General features: G+C 39.9%; 1 long non-coding RNA gene across 1 annotated transcript; it reads left to right on the top strand.

The window, feature by feature from the left end:
• The first annotated feature begins 456 nt into the window (after window positions 1-456).
• On the top strand, window positions 457-3716 carry LOC111926421 (uncharacterized). Its single transcript, XR_002862918.2, has 2 exons — window positions 457-1098; window positions 1182-3716. It is a non-coding gene; the product is annotated as an uncharacterized LOC111926421 (long non-coding RNA).
• Window positions 3717-15686: the final 11970 nt, after the last annotated feature.

Here is a 15686-nt window from a genome sequence, read left to right as displayed (position 1 = left end):
ATACACAAAATTACTTCACGTCTGTTACAGAACAAAATAATTATTCAGCAAAGCTTTTCTGAATGTCCAACAAGCTCCTCCTATCATCTATTCCAAGCCTGACCAGTCTCCTCAAGTATAACCCCACCACTTCTTTCGTTGCCCTGAGAAGGGACAAGGACACCTTTCAGAACATTATCTCTTTCTTCTCCCTACTTGCTGAAGATGTTTATTTGTCTAGTCCAGGCTAGTACACATACAAGCATCCTATCCCTAACATGTCCACCCCCATGAAGGTGAGCCTTGGAAGACCCAGGAGAGGGAGCTTGGGCCCCGCTGGCTCACACAGTCTGAGACATACACAGAACACTCTACTGTGAGCAGTTTTGGCTGTCTCCACCTTGTCCTATCAGCTTTCTGCAGGATGACCTGAGCCCTGAGGCTCATTTACTAAAAGCCTGCTTTGCAATTATATGCAGCTTTGGATGCCCAATGCTCTGTGAGAAATAGATTTTGATTGCACTCAGCTGAAGACCAGAGTGAGTTGCAAAGGGCTGAGTGGACGAAAAACACAGAGGAGTGAGAGCAGGGAGATGGGTATTATGGGTGGTAAGAAAGGCAATGGCTCTGTGCAGCACAGACAGTACTTTGTAAATCAAAGTAAAGCTTTTGACACCATTTCCCACAGCATTCTCCTGGAGAAACTGGCTGCTCGTGGTTTGGACATGTGCACTCTTCACTGGGTAGAAAACTGGCCAGCTGTTTGGGCTGGTGGTGAGTGGAGCTGTACCCAGCTGGCAGCCAGTCACTGATGGTGTTGCCCAGGGCTCAGTACTTTATCAGTGATCTGGACAAGGGGATCCAGAGCCCCCTCAGTCAGATTGCAGATGACAGCAAACTGCTCTCAGCTCAGCTCAGCTCAGCTCAGCTCAGCTCTGCAGAGGGATCTGGACAGGCTGGATCAAAGGGCTGAGGTCAATTGTGTGTCAATTCTCCCAACAAGAAGAAGAGCGGTGTCCTGCCCTTTAACCACAACAATCCCAAGTTGTAAGAAGGAACCTTTAGGATTGTGCTGACCTGATCTGGAGGAAAAAGGAGATCCTGGAATTTTCTTTTCTGGTAAGCTGTTGCTGTAGCCTCAGCAATCAAAACAGGAATGAGTTTATCTCTGCTACCACAGTTTAATTATTTATGTATTTCAGCTAACTGTCCTTGGAGAAGCTATTGAAAGATTGGAAGAACCTTTTCTGCTGCTCTCTGTACATTTTTATCTCTTGTTTTTGAACTTCAGACTGCAGAAAAGAAAGCAGGATAGCTATGTAGTGTAACAGAGGTGTGAGCCTGAAATGAAGTAATACCACAGTGAAAAATCAGGCTTTGTTCAGTGTCTGTACTGCGGACTACAGGCTAGCAGAGAGATGTTTACATCTGTTTTCAATATTTCTGCATAACACTGAAAGTTGTACTGTGGGCATATCTACTTGAAGTCATAATGTAAAATGTAAGCATGATTTTATTAGCTAAAATGCACCATTGGGTTTCAATTCAGTAATTTTGGATTTACAGCCTTGTTTTGACTGCATTACTTGCTAACCCATTCACTAAAAACTTCCTGAATTTCCTTGATTTCTGTAAGTTCAATGCCTGTGCTTTTTATTTTATGAGAAAGTTTTTATATTTACCAGTTTGATAGAAAAAAACTGCCATCAAAAACTGACATAAAGCTCTAAAGTTTCTTCAGATGGGGAATATCAAGTAAAGGTCAGTAAATCTCACAATAAAAAGCTGTATAATATGGAACAATGGTCAATAGTTCATTAAATCTAAGCATCAGAAGCTGTAAAGTTGAATGAAAAAGACAGCTGAAAGTTCACAGCTCTGTTATTAATACTTAGGAAACTCAGTGGGAAGCCTTGACCTTGAATATACAAGTAAACATGCTAGGTAACACATTAGTTTGCAGTATGATTGAATTTATTTTTAACTTTGCCGAAACATAGAGAAAAATGAGACCACAATGACACAGAAACCTAAGTACTTTTAAAATGTAATGGACTGACCTGTTCTAAATGGACCTACATTTGTAGAATTTTGTCCAAGTGTCTAGAGAATTTGTGACCTGTTAACCTCTCTTTTTATGCTAATTCCCCTTTCCTAGGTTAGGAGGCTGCATCCTTTACCCAGACACACCTCATGGCTATTCTAGCTTGGATATTACAATATTTAAGTACCCGAAGCATATATAAAAGATGAACTTTAAACAAAAGCTTTGTTATTGTCTTTATGTACTTCCTTAGGTAAACTGCCTAGTACAAGCATTGGCAATTTGTTCCACTGTATAAACACACAGCATATATAACCCACAGCAAAATTACTGTTTTATTCATTCAATCTTCTTGAATGAAAGAGAAGAAATATGTAATAAATTTTGTGGACATGAAACTTTCCTGAAATGAAATTGGTACTTTTTTACTTCCTTAAATTTATATTAAACTTCAGAACTATTGGAATTGAAATATTTAATATCCACTTTTTTTTATAAAGGGATTACAAGGAAAACCCTTCTGGGACTAATTTAAAACAAGTCCCAATAACTACCACTGAGAACTCTTTAACCTACAAGATAAAGCATGTACATGATATTGAAATGCAAGTAACAAGGTAATATCTCAATGATTACATTTTAATGAGTTTCATACTCTATTCCCTCAGTGCCTGAGACATTATTATATTCCAGAATGATTATTTTATTACCTCAAATATTATTTATTTAATACAATATTTAAGAAAGCATAACATGCAGCTTAATTAAAGCTAAGGGTTTTTTATGTGCATCATCTCTATAAATGTCATTAAAGAATTAGCCTGGCTTGAAGTCTGTGCCTGTAGGACCAAAACGTCCTTTCACTTTCCCTCTTGCAGACCAAATGAGCTAACAGTCACTTCACCCTTTGAATACTCAGGAATTCATGCTGTTTGCATACTAATGAAATGCAGAAAGATCACAGGCATAATGACCTTAACAGTCAAAACATCCTGGTCTAAAAATCAACCGAACAAAAACAACATATGAAGAACTGTTTCTTTTCTTTTTTTTTTATTATTTGACAATTGTTTTAATGCCTTTTATGCCATTGAAGGTAGGTTTCTGTCATCTGCAGATCTGATGGGATGACGAACTGCAGCATGAAGCTGAGAAACTTGTTGAAATAGCCCTGCTGCCAGAGAAAATGCAGCAACCCCAGCACCCTAAGGATCTAAAATATGCTCTCTAGGCTGTTTCTGTGGTGTGCAGTAGTTAGTTCATTTCTTTTGTTTGCAAAAGCTATCGAGAAGCAATAGGGCACGGATCTCTCTGCAAAACCAAGGGGCTGTGAGAAAGGCACAGCTCTGCGCACAGCTCTGCACCTGCATTTGCGGATGGTGGCTTGCATCATCCTGGAAAAGAACACTTCTGCACAGTACCAGTACAATACCTCACAATGAAAGGTAAATTAGCTTTCCTCACAATATGCTATGTTCCTCCTGGACTGTTCAAATGCTTACTTTGTTCTAAGTTAAAGAAAATGTGTTTTGGAAGATAGTCATTCTCTGTGACTTGTTTTTACGTGTAAAGTGCTTTAAATTCAATACATATTTACTCAAGTGGAACTTGTTCCATTGTTCTTGTCAACTGCATATATTTTGTAAGTATTTTCAATAGCTGCCTGAATAAAAAAAACAGATATTCAAGAGCAGAACATTGTTCTCCTGACTTTAAGGATGGGTAGTTAAGTTTTTTATATAGTTTTCTTGTTTTGTTTGAAGCCTTAAAAAAAAAAGTTCCTGTATACTTTTTTGTCTTGTAGTCATGAAAAAGTCAGTATATTTAAAATACTTCTTGAATGAAATTAAGGAGTCAGCTGCAACCAAAATTTGAGTTAATTCTTATTGAACTGAATTCTGTTTTAATAGGACTATACACATTAGATGTGAGACAGCTTCTAGTTTTTAGTCTAGTTTGAAATACTTAGAGGATTTATAGCTCCTCTGAAACACAGCACTCTCATTTTCTTGTATTAGATCTTTCTGTCTCAGCTTTTGCACTTACAGTAAAAGCAGCATTATAGACAAGAAGATCTCAGAGATTAAAAATGAGTAATAACAAAAACCTCATGTAAAGAAACAAGTATGCTATATACCACATTTCCCTAAATACATGCATGGACTGCTCCCTTATAAAAAACATACCTGCCTCTTGTAACCTTACTGAAAATAAGTTCTCTTCATTTGTTAGTCAGCACTAGCTATGCTACCCTGTTTAGTAGCACCTGATGTTAAGATCAGTGCATGATCCCAGGTGTTAGTCTACATTAAATGCACTCAAATAGAGATATAAAAAGATTCTGACACTACCGTAAAGTCTTGAACCAAATTTTTAAAGAGACTGATGTACCAAGAGGAATTGACATGAATCTCCTAGCAGGATGATTTGATATAAAAGGAAGAAACAAAAGACTATGACTGAACTAGTACAATATAGGTATGGAAAACTGAAGTTTTACTAACAGTTCAGTGATAATCAGGACATTGCACTACCTGTGCTAATGTAAGGGCTCTGGAGGAGAGAAGACCCCAGTGCTTACATACTCTTTCTGACTGTAAAGCAGAAAAACTTGATGAGGTAATGAGAAGTTTTATATAATTAAGAGCAATGGGCCAACTAATGTTCCTTGTCAACCTGGGTCAGTCTAAAGCACCTCAGGCAGCCACGTGGTACAGTTAAATCAAACTTGGCAATTGTGCTGAAAATACATCAAACCAAAGTTGATTCAGAAATTCCTCGAACAAATTCTGTCATTAACTTCAGAAAAACCTAGCTAATTATCGAAAAATAATATACTGTTTAAGCCTGAACCTATGATTGATAGACTTACTATGTGGACATAGTCTTGGAACAAACATTCCACTTTGAAAATAGAGAGTCAATGACATAGAACTTTATGAAAAAAATATTTGTAAGTAAAATAATTGAATGCAGTCCTCAGAATCAGCAGGATAATCCCAGCACTTTCCCACTCCTACAGGTGCTTACTGTGATAAAGGCTGTTGCTGTGTGTTCTTGGGGTACAAAGCACAAGGCAGGGCTCACTGCTGGCAGTGCTAGCCAGAGCAAGTTATCTGCTTTGTGCAGTAGCCTCTTTCTGAGAGGCAGCAGCAGTGGCTGCAGCTGGTGAGGGCAGGAGCTCTGAAACTGGAAGCAGAAAAGGACACGTGTCCCAGGCCTTGCTCATGCCTTGTGATTCACTTTCTACAGAGCCTAGAAAGTGTCTCCCTACAGGGGATTCTGTATTGTACTCTGTACAATACAACTGTATTCTTCACAGGTTTCCAGTGAAGCACTTGAAAACTGAAGTGTTTTCAGTCTCCAGACAGAAGAAAAAAGGTATGGAAGGCCACCAAGCTGTATTGTCACGCTGACTCCTGAGAAAATCCAGGAGCGGTGGGGAGGTTCAGGCAGGCACTCCAGTGCTGCCCTCTCTTTGCCAAAGCAGCTGCATTTCTTGCACAAGTGACAGTCAGGGCCAATAATCTGGAAAACTGCAGGAAGGCATGTCTGCTGTAACAGTTGTAAATCTGCAGGAATGAGGCCCAGGTGATGTGGGGTTCCAGCTGTTCCAGCTGTGCTGGGAGTAGCTGGGGTGTCAGGCAGTGGTGGCAGCTGTGAGAGTGCTGGTTGCCATTGAGGGGGAATGGGGGAGCCCTAGATGGGCAGCCAAGGACAGGGACAGGGACAGGTAGGGTCCAGCCCAGCTTGGTGCATGAAGTCACACAAGGCTGTGTGTGAGATCTGGGGAAGACTGTGGGAGCTCCTGAAACAGCAGTAGCTTGAGAACTGACAAACTGCATCTTGCTTCACCCCTGCCAAGACCTAAAGAGCTAAAATGTCCTTGTATTTCCCAGCCTCTCCTCGTGGTACATCCCACTGCCCTGGGGGAGCAGCTGCCTACGCTGACCGTGATGTAAGCAGCTAGTCCTCTGTATCAGCTGGAGAAGCTGATTTTCCTTTATCTGTAGAATCGCTTGAGCTCTTCCTCATAAATGGCTGAGCTTCTCTGATTCCTTTGTCTGGTGTATGCAGGTAATTAAAATCTCTGGTTGCAAAACTTTTTTGAATGAAGTGTCCTAAATAAGTATGGTATTATCGTGGCTAAAATGATTTTGAAACCATGTTTATCTCCATATTCTATTTCCTAGTTTGGTTCCTTTGGAAAAAGGCATAAAAATAATGAATAATGTGGTGATATCATCTTTTCTACTGCTTTAGTTTTCTAGATGTGTCAGTATTATCTGTTTCAGCAGTCATCATTGCAGAGTAGGCATAAACTCTTTATAGAGGAGTGCATTACAGCTTAAATTACACGCAGCCATCACCTTGAATTTGCTTGTCTGTCTTTCAGGCAAATTCTAAACCAGAAAATCATTAGTAATACCTTAATACTCCTGGTGTACATCACCTTTACAAACAACTCAAGTGTTAATAATTTAAATCTATACTAAGAAATAGTGTCCCATGTTCTCAGAAATGAAACAAATCCTATCACTTTACTCTTTTCTAGTTAAAGCTGGAAAAACACTTGGTTTATGACTTAGAGACAGCAAGTAAAGAAACAATATGCATGACTCATTGACTCTTTTCTTCTGAGACTAGTATCAGGTGGAAGCTGCATATAAATATTCTATGTTGATCAATACACAAATGTCAATAGGCGCATAGAGAAGGCGGCTTTTAAAGAATCATTTATGAAAGACTTCTTGGAGAAGCTATTACCAGTGGAAGAGAGTGGCCTCCCGTGTGTTTGGTTTTGGTATGAGTTTCTACAAGTCCTAGACAAGTTGATGTGTATGCCAGTCCTAATTAGCATGACTGAACATTAGCTGGAAGTGTTCTCAGCAGCTGACATCAGCAGTGCTACAATTCTCTGTGGAACTGAAGAAACGTTCACTGTGTGAACTGTCACTGCTCTACTCTGGGCTTGCATTACAAAGGTGTTGCAGTCTATTAGTAAAACACTGCAGTTAGAAGACCAGGTATTTTGGATCTCACAGCAGTAGGGCTAAAATCTACACAGAGATTCAGATGCAGTAACAATTTCTTTGAAATAGACTGAGCAAACCCTTTATTTTTTAATAATAACAAAAGAAATAGATATGTTTTTAAAATCTAGATACGGATTTGAGCACCAGAGAAAGTACCTGCTAAATGCTAAAATAAAGACCAAAGAGCACTGGAGACAAACATCCTTATCATCTTTTTGCTACTTTCCTCTCACATTACCTTCATCCATTAGACCCAGAGAGGATGCTGTGCATGGAGCACCCCACCAGCTTTGCCTTCCTGCAGTGCCTTGCAGCACTTTGTTTTTCTTTTTAGTTACATTTCTCAGCTTTTCTTTGAGTTTCTAAGTCCTGTGGTTTATCTTTTTTTGCTCACCAGAGGGAGATAACAAGAATAAACCTCTTTGTTCCAACAGTGATAAAAGCAAAAGAGGGAAAGATGGCATCCTTCATCTTCCTTCAAATCAGCAAAAGGTGGTCTGAGAAAACGCCATATGCATGAGTTTGTGGATTAAGGAGGTGTATTGAACCAACATGAGGCCAGAGCAGTTTGCTTCATCCTCCTGACAATCCAGCAGAGAAGGATTTGCAAGAGAAAAATACTGTCTGCAACAATTCCTATACACGTCTATCCAAAACATCTATCTCCTAGGGGGAAGAAAAGCAGTAACAAATTGTTCAAAAACATGAGTAACCAAAAGATCCTGACCCTGCAAGCTTCATATCAGAATCTCCTGTAAGCTTTGGGACCAATTTTTTAGGCAACAGCACTCCCAGCATTCTAGCACTTCATTTTGCAGGGTAAGATTACATAGGGCAAGTTAGCAATGGCAGTCTTAGCAGGACATGGGGGTTTTCTCTTTCCACCTTAGAGAATTCAAATAATGTCTTTAGCACTCTCAGCCCCATGGGGGCCTGAGGACTGTTCTAGGCCGTTGAGACAATGCAGATCAAGAATTAAAGGATGGCCACTCCGAGTCTAGACGGCACTCTAAGCATAAAAATCTCAACTTTTGCTAAATACAGCTTTTTCAGAAAGAGAGGTTTAACATGCAGAAATCAAAATGGGCACAGAGCCCTTGGTGGCCCAGGTCATTAAACTATAGTTCCTTCTCCTGCTTATTATTTCAGCATTGTCACCACCAGCACTAACAATTTTATGAACCTAAGCTGTTGTTTCCCACATTTCTCGATGGTCTTAAAACAAGCCCTCAGAAAAAAAAAATCCTTTATTACAGAATAAAATAAATGTAACTCCCTGGAAATACTTGTTTTATTTTAGTATCCCTTCTTGGCATTTTGGTGGATTTTTTTGGTTAAGCCAGAAAAGAAGAAAGGCTAACTCTACGATCTTGATCTAAACTAGCAGCAGATTCAAACCATGGGTGTTTATCAGTGTGAGAGAAGAGGAATTAATCTCACTCATAGCCCTGTTCCAGGTAGCAGGGCTGTGATGCCTTTGCAATATGTTCAGCAGAATGACAGGAATTATCAGTTAATAAGGATCTTGCTTCACAGCCTGATTCCTGTATGCTGAAAAAGTCATGCATGTTCCTTACTAAGAATTTGTACACACTCATTTCAAAATCATTGTCAAAAGCATAAAGAAACAAAATTAATTTTTCTTAAATGTAGTATATCTTATTTTTCTTATGTTCTTACTTTGTGGTGGGTTTGTACAGATAATGCTGTAGATGGTACAATATATATTGGCAGTATTACTGAAAAGCCAAGCACAAGGGAAGAAAAAATATGAAGTTTATCTCATTATCTTTAGGAGTCTCCAGATAAAATTGCAAATGGGTGTGTTTTCATATAGCTTTCCAGTTCTCACTATCTAGTTCTAATTAAAGCTTTGTGTAAATTTGCACATCTTGTCATAAGCACAGAGAAAGTATGGACAAATTAAAAATTCAAGACATTCATACGATCTTTTAATTTTGCATGTTTTACTGTCTTTGTTTTGAACTTTTGCAGGGGAAGTTAATGCTGTCCTGTTAAGAGAGCTCTTTTATATGTGTGTGTTTTAGCCAAAGTAGCAGTACCTGCGTGTGGAGCACAAAATTCACACGTGAAACCGAGCTAATATAGACACACAGAGACATCCACCCTCTTCCCAAAAACCTTGCAATACAATTTAAAGTGAGTTGCAAGCAAAAGGAATAATCATTGGGAAGAATGTAGGGAGAGGATCTAGCATCAAGATACAGAAGTAATTGTAGAATTAGCTGTAATTCTTTTCACTTCCCATGTAGTGAGCATTTGGCTGGGTGGGTATTTCTGGCTGCCTCTAAAATCAGAGAAAAGCTTTCTCTGCTGGGAGGTGCATAGACAGATTTGTTCAGTGGGATATTTCTCCCCACTTAAGGCTACATCATATTTCCAGAGTGCCCCCATAAAAGTGTGTTCCTGAGAGCCAGGTCACCTTTTTAACTCAGGGCAGTGCCAGGGTGTTATTGTTCCCTCATTATGTCTCTCGCTCCTGTTGGTCAGGGTTGCCCCCAAGTCAGGGAGCTGATGCACTTTGCACGGCAAAACCTTGCGAGAGGCAAGATGAGATGTTCTCATTAAAGAACATGGTGATGTTCCCATAGCTGTGGATCCCTCAGGAACATCCTGGCCTTCAAGAAACTCAGTTTGTTGTTTGAGCTGTTTTCTTCAGAGAGGCTGCTGGAGAAAGGGGGGGAAAGGTCTGACGTACGGCGCACACACTGACACGTCGGGCAGAACCGTGGGGATATGTCATTGATGAATCATTCTGTATTATCACACCCACAGCTCTACAGAGAAAACAACTTGTAAAAAAATCATAAAATGTTGCCTCAGGTACTGCATAGCAAATCAATTAATAATTAGTACTCCACTAATATATCCATAGGTATGTGTTTGGTTTCTTACTTCCTTGGATTTTGTATCATCCTATGAATATGGAAAAAGTGGTGCAAAGCTCCATGAAGTCAGACAGATAGCAACACAGTTTAGGGACATTTGCAGATGACCAGATGGGAGAGAATCACATCTTCTATGAAGCCAGGGGTGAAAGACCAGGCTCCAACATCTAACTTGGACGATGTGAGATAGGAATATTTTTAGCAATTAACTAAAAGTGCATTTATCCTACATAGTACTTGTTATAGTGGCTTCTGAATGTGTTGTTTTAGTAGTCTCTATTAGCAAGTCTCAATAAATCATGCAAAAAAACTGAATTGTGTCTTGGCAGTCATAACATTAATCTGCTACACTTTTAAACAGACTGTGGAAAGAGAATTTTTAACAGCTGAAGTCCAGGCACCTGGCAAACAGAATGTTTTGCAAGGAGATTGGTTTATTTCACTTGACAGTTTTATTAAACTTTAATCACCTTTTCAATGAATGTGTTGTTTAGTACCTGCCGTTCCTATGGCCTAAACCAGGGACTTTAAAAGATGAATGCTTATTTTTCTGATTCTCAAGCACAGTTCAGTTCTGCTGTTTTTCATTATTAACTGTAAACCAGAGATAGAAATTGTATAGATAAAAGAAGGCAATAAAACAAAATTAAAGTGCTGTCAACACTAGATTTGTCAGAAATTTAATGAGCTTTGCCATAATGGGTGCTGATTATAGGTAATATTTCACAATGCCATTCATCACTCAACAAAATAATATACTTTTAGGAGGCAGCTGTAACTGTGTTCTGCAATGATGGAAGTACTTATAGATGAGATTGATGTGTGCTGTGAGCAGGTGCCATTGCTACCATGCTCCAATTAAAAAATGTGTGGATTATATGATGTTGAAGTTGTCTCTTACCCAGTATTTGCTTCACAGAAAGCCTAAATAACAGTAATTGAACACTCATCTCAGCTGGAGCTGTCTGCTGGTAGCCACTCCTGTGACTTTATGCTGATCTGTTTGTCCCATTTCCCTCTGATCTCTACATCTTCTCCATGCTGCAGCAATGCCGGTGGCATTTGGAGGTGAAGCTTATTATGAGTCAGTAGCCAAAGGCGTATGACAAGGCTACTGCCCTGTCTGGAGACTGTGGATCCCCCAGCACTATGTACAAATACCCATTAGCAGCTGGGCCTCATGAGGACAGCCTTTACAGCAATCACTATAGAGTGTTAAAATTTCTGGCATTTTAATGGCTCTGTCATTGCCCCTGGTACCTAGCAACCTTGCTTCTAGTTATTTTCTAAGAAAGCAAAAATCCCAGAAAGTTCACTGATGGATTTACAGGCTCAGTTTTTCTGACTAGCTCAGAACTTTAATTTGCCTTCAATGTTTTGCTTTTTTCCACAACTATAAATCTAGTTGTTTGCACTGATTACTTCCCACTTGTGTGGATGAGAAAATTAGGTCAGTCACATCTGCTGGGTGTCATCCTCTACTCATTTGCATTTGTGTAACTAGTTAGTTGCCACACCTGTAAAAACAAGAGAGGGAAGAGTAGCTAGCTCTCAGCACAATGACTCACACCTGATGGATGTGCACTCTAACCTCAGAAGTGTCTTTCATGGTGGGGAATCTGCTTGGAAACTAATCTTTTGTGTCCTCAAAGAGACTTCATCATGGACACAGGTACTCAGACAACCAAAAGGAGGAAATAATTTCAATTCCAGATTCACCTTTATGTTACTTGTTACTTTGGCTGCCATCACACAAAAAGTATTGGCGGGATTTCTTGACAGCAGAGTTTGAGAAGACTATATCAAAGCTAATCTAAAAGGCAGTTTTAGAAGAATGCTATGGTATGTGACTCCAAGTCCTTAAAATCCTTGTTGATCCTGGTAATCTTACTCACACAACCACATCCTTATTATTGGAGCCCTCTTTACCTGAAGGAGTACCAAAGAATCTAAAATCTGGTCACATGTTACCTGGAACTGGCTCTAAGGTTCAACACAAATCTGAAGCTAAGAAAGAAATTGCTTATATGCACTAAGATTTTAATTGCTATCGCAACCAACAGTATTCAGTTTTCTCCAAATATGTAGCCACTGCTTCACTTTAGCTACCTTTTGTCACTCATCCATCTGATATCAAGACATCAGGACATCAAGAATGTAGGAATGAACCTATGGACGGTAATGTGAGGCTATGGCAGACATTCTGGGTAATCTAATATGGATGGGGAAGAAAAAAGCAAAGCCATATTTAGCTGACCATTATCAATGTCTCTCACTGTACAGTGCACATAGGACTTGACTCAACACTGACATTGAGTTACTAAACACTGAGTGGCCCAGGGTAAGCCAGGAAAGCTCTAAATTTGGGATATTTTCTGGTATCCTTCTAAATATCAGCCAAGGCATACATAGTAAAGTTTTGCCTTTTTGAGGCATGGCCATTCACTTTTGCATTGAGATTTGTGAAACTGATTTTCTTTCCTATTTTTTGCACACTCTGAAAGATGCTGACAATGTTGTGAAAAAGGCACACTAGCTCTTTAATGAAGTCCTGACTCATTAAAACTCAATAAATCAATAATAAATAAATAACTGATTTCTTCACCAGGTTAGATGAAGACACAAATCTCCTGAGATTCATTACAAAACCCAAAATGGTACAGCCCAGTTCAACACCTGGTAGCCTGAAGGTTGACTCTGAAGAATACCCGAGGAGTTTTTAGACCATCGTTTCTCTTTGGTTATTCATAGTGCGTAGACGTGTTCAGTTTGGTGTTTCTCTTATTTCACGGGCATGAGATCCAAGCTCAGTGCCCAACACTGCCCATGCAACACAGCACACCCTTGGTCCAACCCCTGCATCACCCCAAGCTCCTCCATGTTCCTTGGTAACCCTGTTCTCAGACCACAGATACTCAGGGCGTTGTGCCATTTGTTTCAGCCTGGTTTTTATTGACTGAGTAAATAACTCCCTTGATCACAGCAGTCACAGTTTTCCAGAGTTACATTTGGCAACAACCCACTCACCCCTCTTTAACTGCACTGTTAATTAGGAGGCCTGTGTTTCCTTCTTGTCAAAAGCAGCTAAGCTCCCTGCCACTGGAATTCTTTCTTCTCCCTTCTCCTAGGGTGAGAGAACAGTGATTGTTTGCTTGGTTACGCTTCAAGTCTTTTGTATGATTTTAATAAAATCTGTAATTAATACTATGAGAGGGTGTTTTTTCCCTTCTGTCTGAGCACATCTTGAGCACAACTTTTCAATGGCAATAAACAAAACTAAAGAATAGTTAATTGCACTCCCAGCATGACTCTGACGTTACTTGGAGTGTTGCAATAGCCTTGGACAGCTACACGTGAAAGTCTAAAAGAAGTCAGTGGGGTACTTATAAAAAGCAACCTGGCTCCATTAACATGTTAGACAGAGAAGTTTGGCCAAACCCTGTCAAATCTTTCACAGTGTTAAAATTCAGAGACCCTGGACTTTCTGGGTACACAGGGCAAGCCAGCAGTGCCCTTTTCCTATTTGAGAAGAAAGCAGCGATCATCTTTGACCTGTTAAAAAGTGTAAAGAGGATGAAAAGCTTGCATGGACTCCAGCTGAAGCCAAAACTAAACATGTCAATATAAGCAGGCATAACATTCCCACATGGGAAAATAATAACAGTATAATTTCTAAATACTGAATACATATTACTTATTGCCATCAGATGTCATAGTCTGAGAGCTCAGTTTTAGACTTTGAAAGAATTAGACATTCATATGCTTCTAGATACAAAATAATCACAAGAGACTGTATTCATCTCACATAACCTGATGAGAGACTGCCTATAGCCAAAGGAGGGAGAAAGGCACCTCCTGAGGGTGACTCAGATTTTCAGTCTTTAGGCTCTAAGTTTAAAATGGGATGTTCCCTTCACTTGCAAGAGAACATAAATTTATTTTGTCATCAAGAGAAGATAGTTTTTCAAGTAAGACATACTGTTCTTTTCATACCTGGACTACAAGTCTGATTTATATGTCACTGATGACTATCATGACCAGAAATCTGGAATATAATGAGGATGCAGCAATTTCTGTAGTCACACAATAGGCACTTAAAAGAAACTTGGTATTTTTCTGAAGTGTTGGTCCTTGCCACTGTGTAGGCTGTTCAACTAGATGAACCACTGATCTGCAAGGAAGACTGTCATGTACTTATTAATATCTTCTTATTCTTACCTATTTTCATATTCTTGTAAGAGAATGTGAAATATTACATTTTAAAACCTTGACTTTCTGAAAAAACTTGTGTTTATGCAGACACTGAATAGAAAATAAATTTATTGGCTCTCAATAATCGTATTTTTCCCTACTATGAAGTACCCTGTTCAGTGCTTACAAATGCTTTAGCACTTTGTACTGTGACATTTTTATATAGCTTGATTTGAAGGCATCCAGCTAGTTCTGAGAATCACTTTGGAACCCAAAAACTAAACTTAGGACAGCAATCACATATGTATTTAAAAACAATGTGAGCCTGGGAGAAGGTGTTCTCATGTGCCTTATCCATGCAGCCTCAGGACTGATTGTGGAGATTTAAGAAGTGACAACTCTATCACGTGCAAAGTGTGTTTTAGATAAAGTGACTAAGAGGTGGATTGAAAACTGGCTGAAATGTCATGCTGAAAGGACTATAGCCACTGTCACAAAGTCCAGATGGAGGCAAATCACTACCAGCAGTCAGTACTGAGGCCAACTCTGTTTTAACATCCTGGATGATGGGAAGAGTGCACCCTTAGCAAGTTTGCAAAATACAAAATAGGGAGGAGTGACTGATACAGAGAATTGGTGTGCTGCCCTTCAGAAGGACATCAGCAGGATGAAGAAATGGGCTGACAAAAGCCTCACAAAGTTCAGTACAGGGAAATGCCAAATCCTGCTCATGGAGGGGAACAAGCATATGCTGGAATCTAACTGGGAAGTAGCTTGACAGGGAACAATCTTGGGGTCCTGAGAGACAGCAAGATTACCCCAAGGCAGCCATGTGCTCTTGTTGCCAGGGTGGCCAGTGGCTGGGCTGCATTAGATAGAACATTGCCAGCAGGTTGAGGGAGGTAATCTGTTCTCTTCACCCAGCATTGGTGATGCCACACTTGGACCAGTTCTCGGATCCTCTGTACCTCTGTTTCTGATCCTCCAGAAATCTCTAGTACAAGCTAGAGATTTCTGGAGTCCAGGACAAGGCTACAAAGATGCTTAAGGGACTGGAGCATCTGACAGATGAAGAAAGACTGAGAGAGCTGTGACCGTTCAGCCTTGGGAAGAGAAACCTCAGGGAATCTCACCTATGAGTATAAAAATGTGATGTGAGAGAATAAAGAAGAGGGAACCAGGCTCTTCTCCATGCTATCCAGTAACAGGACCAGAGGGAGCAGGCATAAAATGAAACACAAGAAATTCCACCTGATCACAAGAAAGGACTTTCTTTTTCACTGTGAAAGTGGTCAAACACTGCAACACATTGCTAAGAGAAGCTGTGGAGTCTCCATCTGCAGAGATAATTCAAACCCAGCTGAGCAGAAGGCAGGCAATCTACTGTAGCTGACCGTGTTTGAGCAAGGGGGATGAATTAGGCAAGCTCAAGAGCTCCCTCCCTACCTAAGTGATTTTGTGACTTAGTGATTCACGACCCTTGAAAGTCCTGATATTGCTAATAACTTATTGTAACCACAGTTCCCT

Source organism: Cyanistes caeruleus, chromosome 3 (assembly GCF_971803275.1).
Source record: "Cyanistes caeruleus chromosome 3, bCyaCae1.hap1.1, whole genome shotgun sequence".
NCBI lineage: Eukaryota > Metazoa > Chordata > Aves > Passeriformes > Paridae > Cyanistes > Cyanistes caeruleus.
Note: the sequence above shows the minus strand (reverse complement) of the source record. Positions and strands in the feature narration are given on the sequence as shown.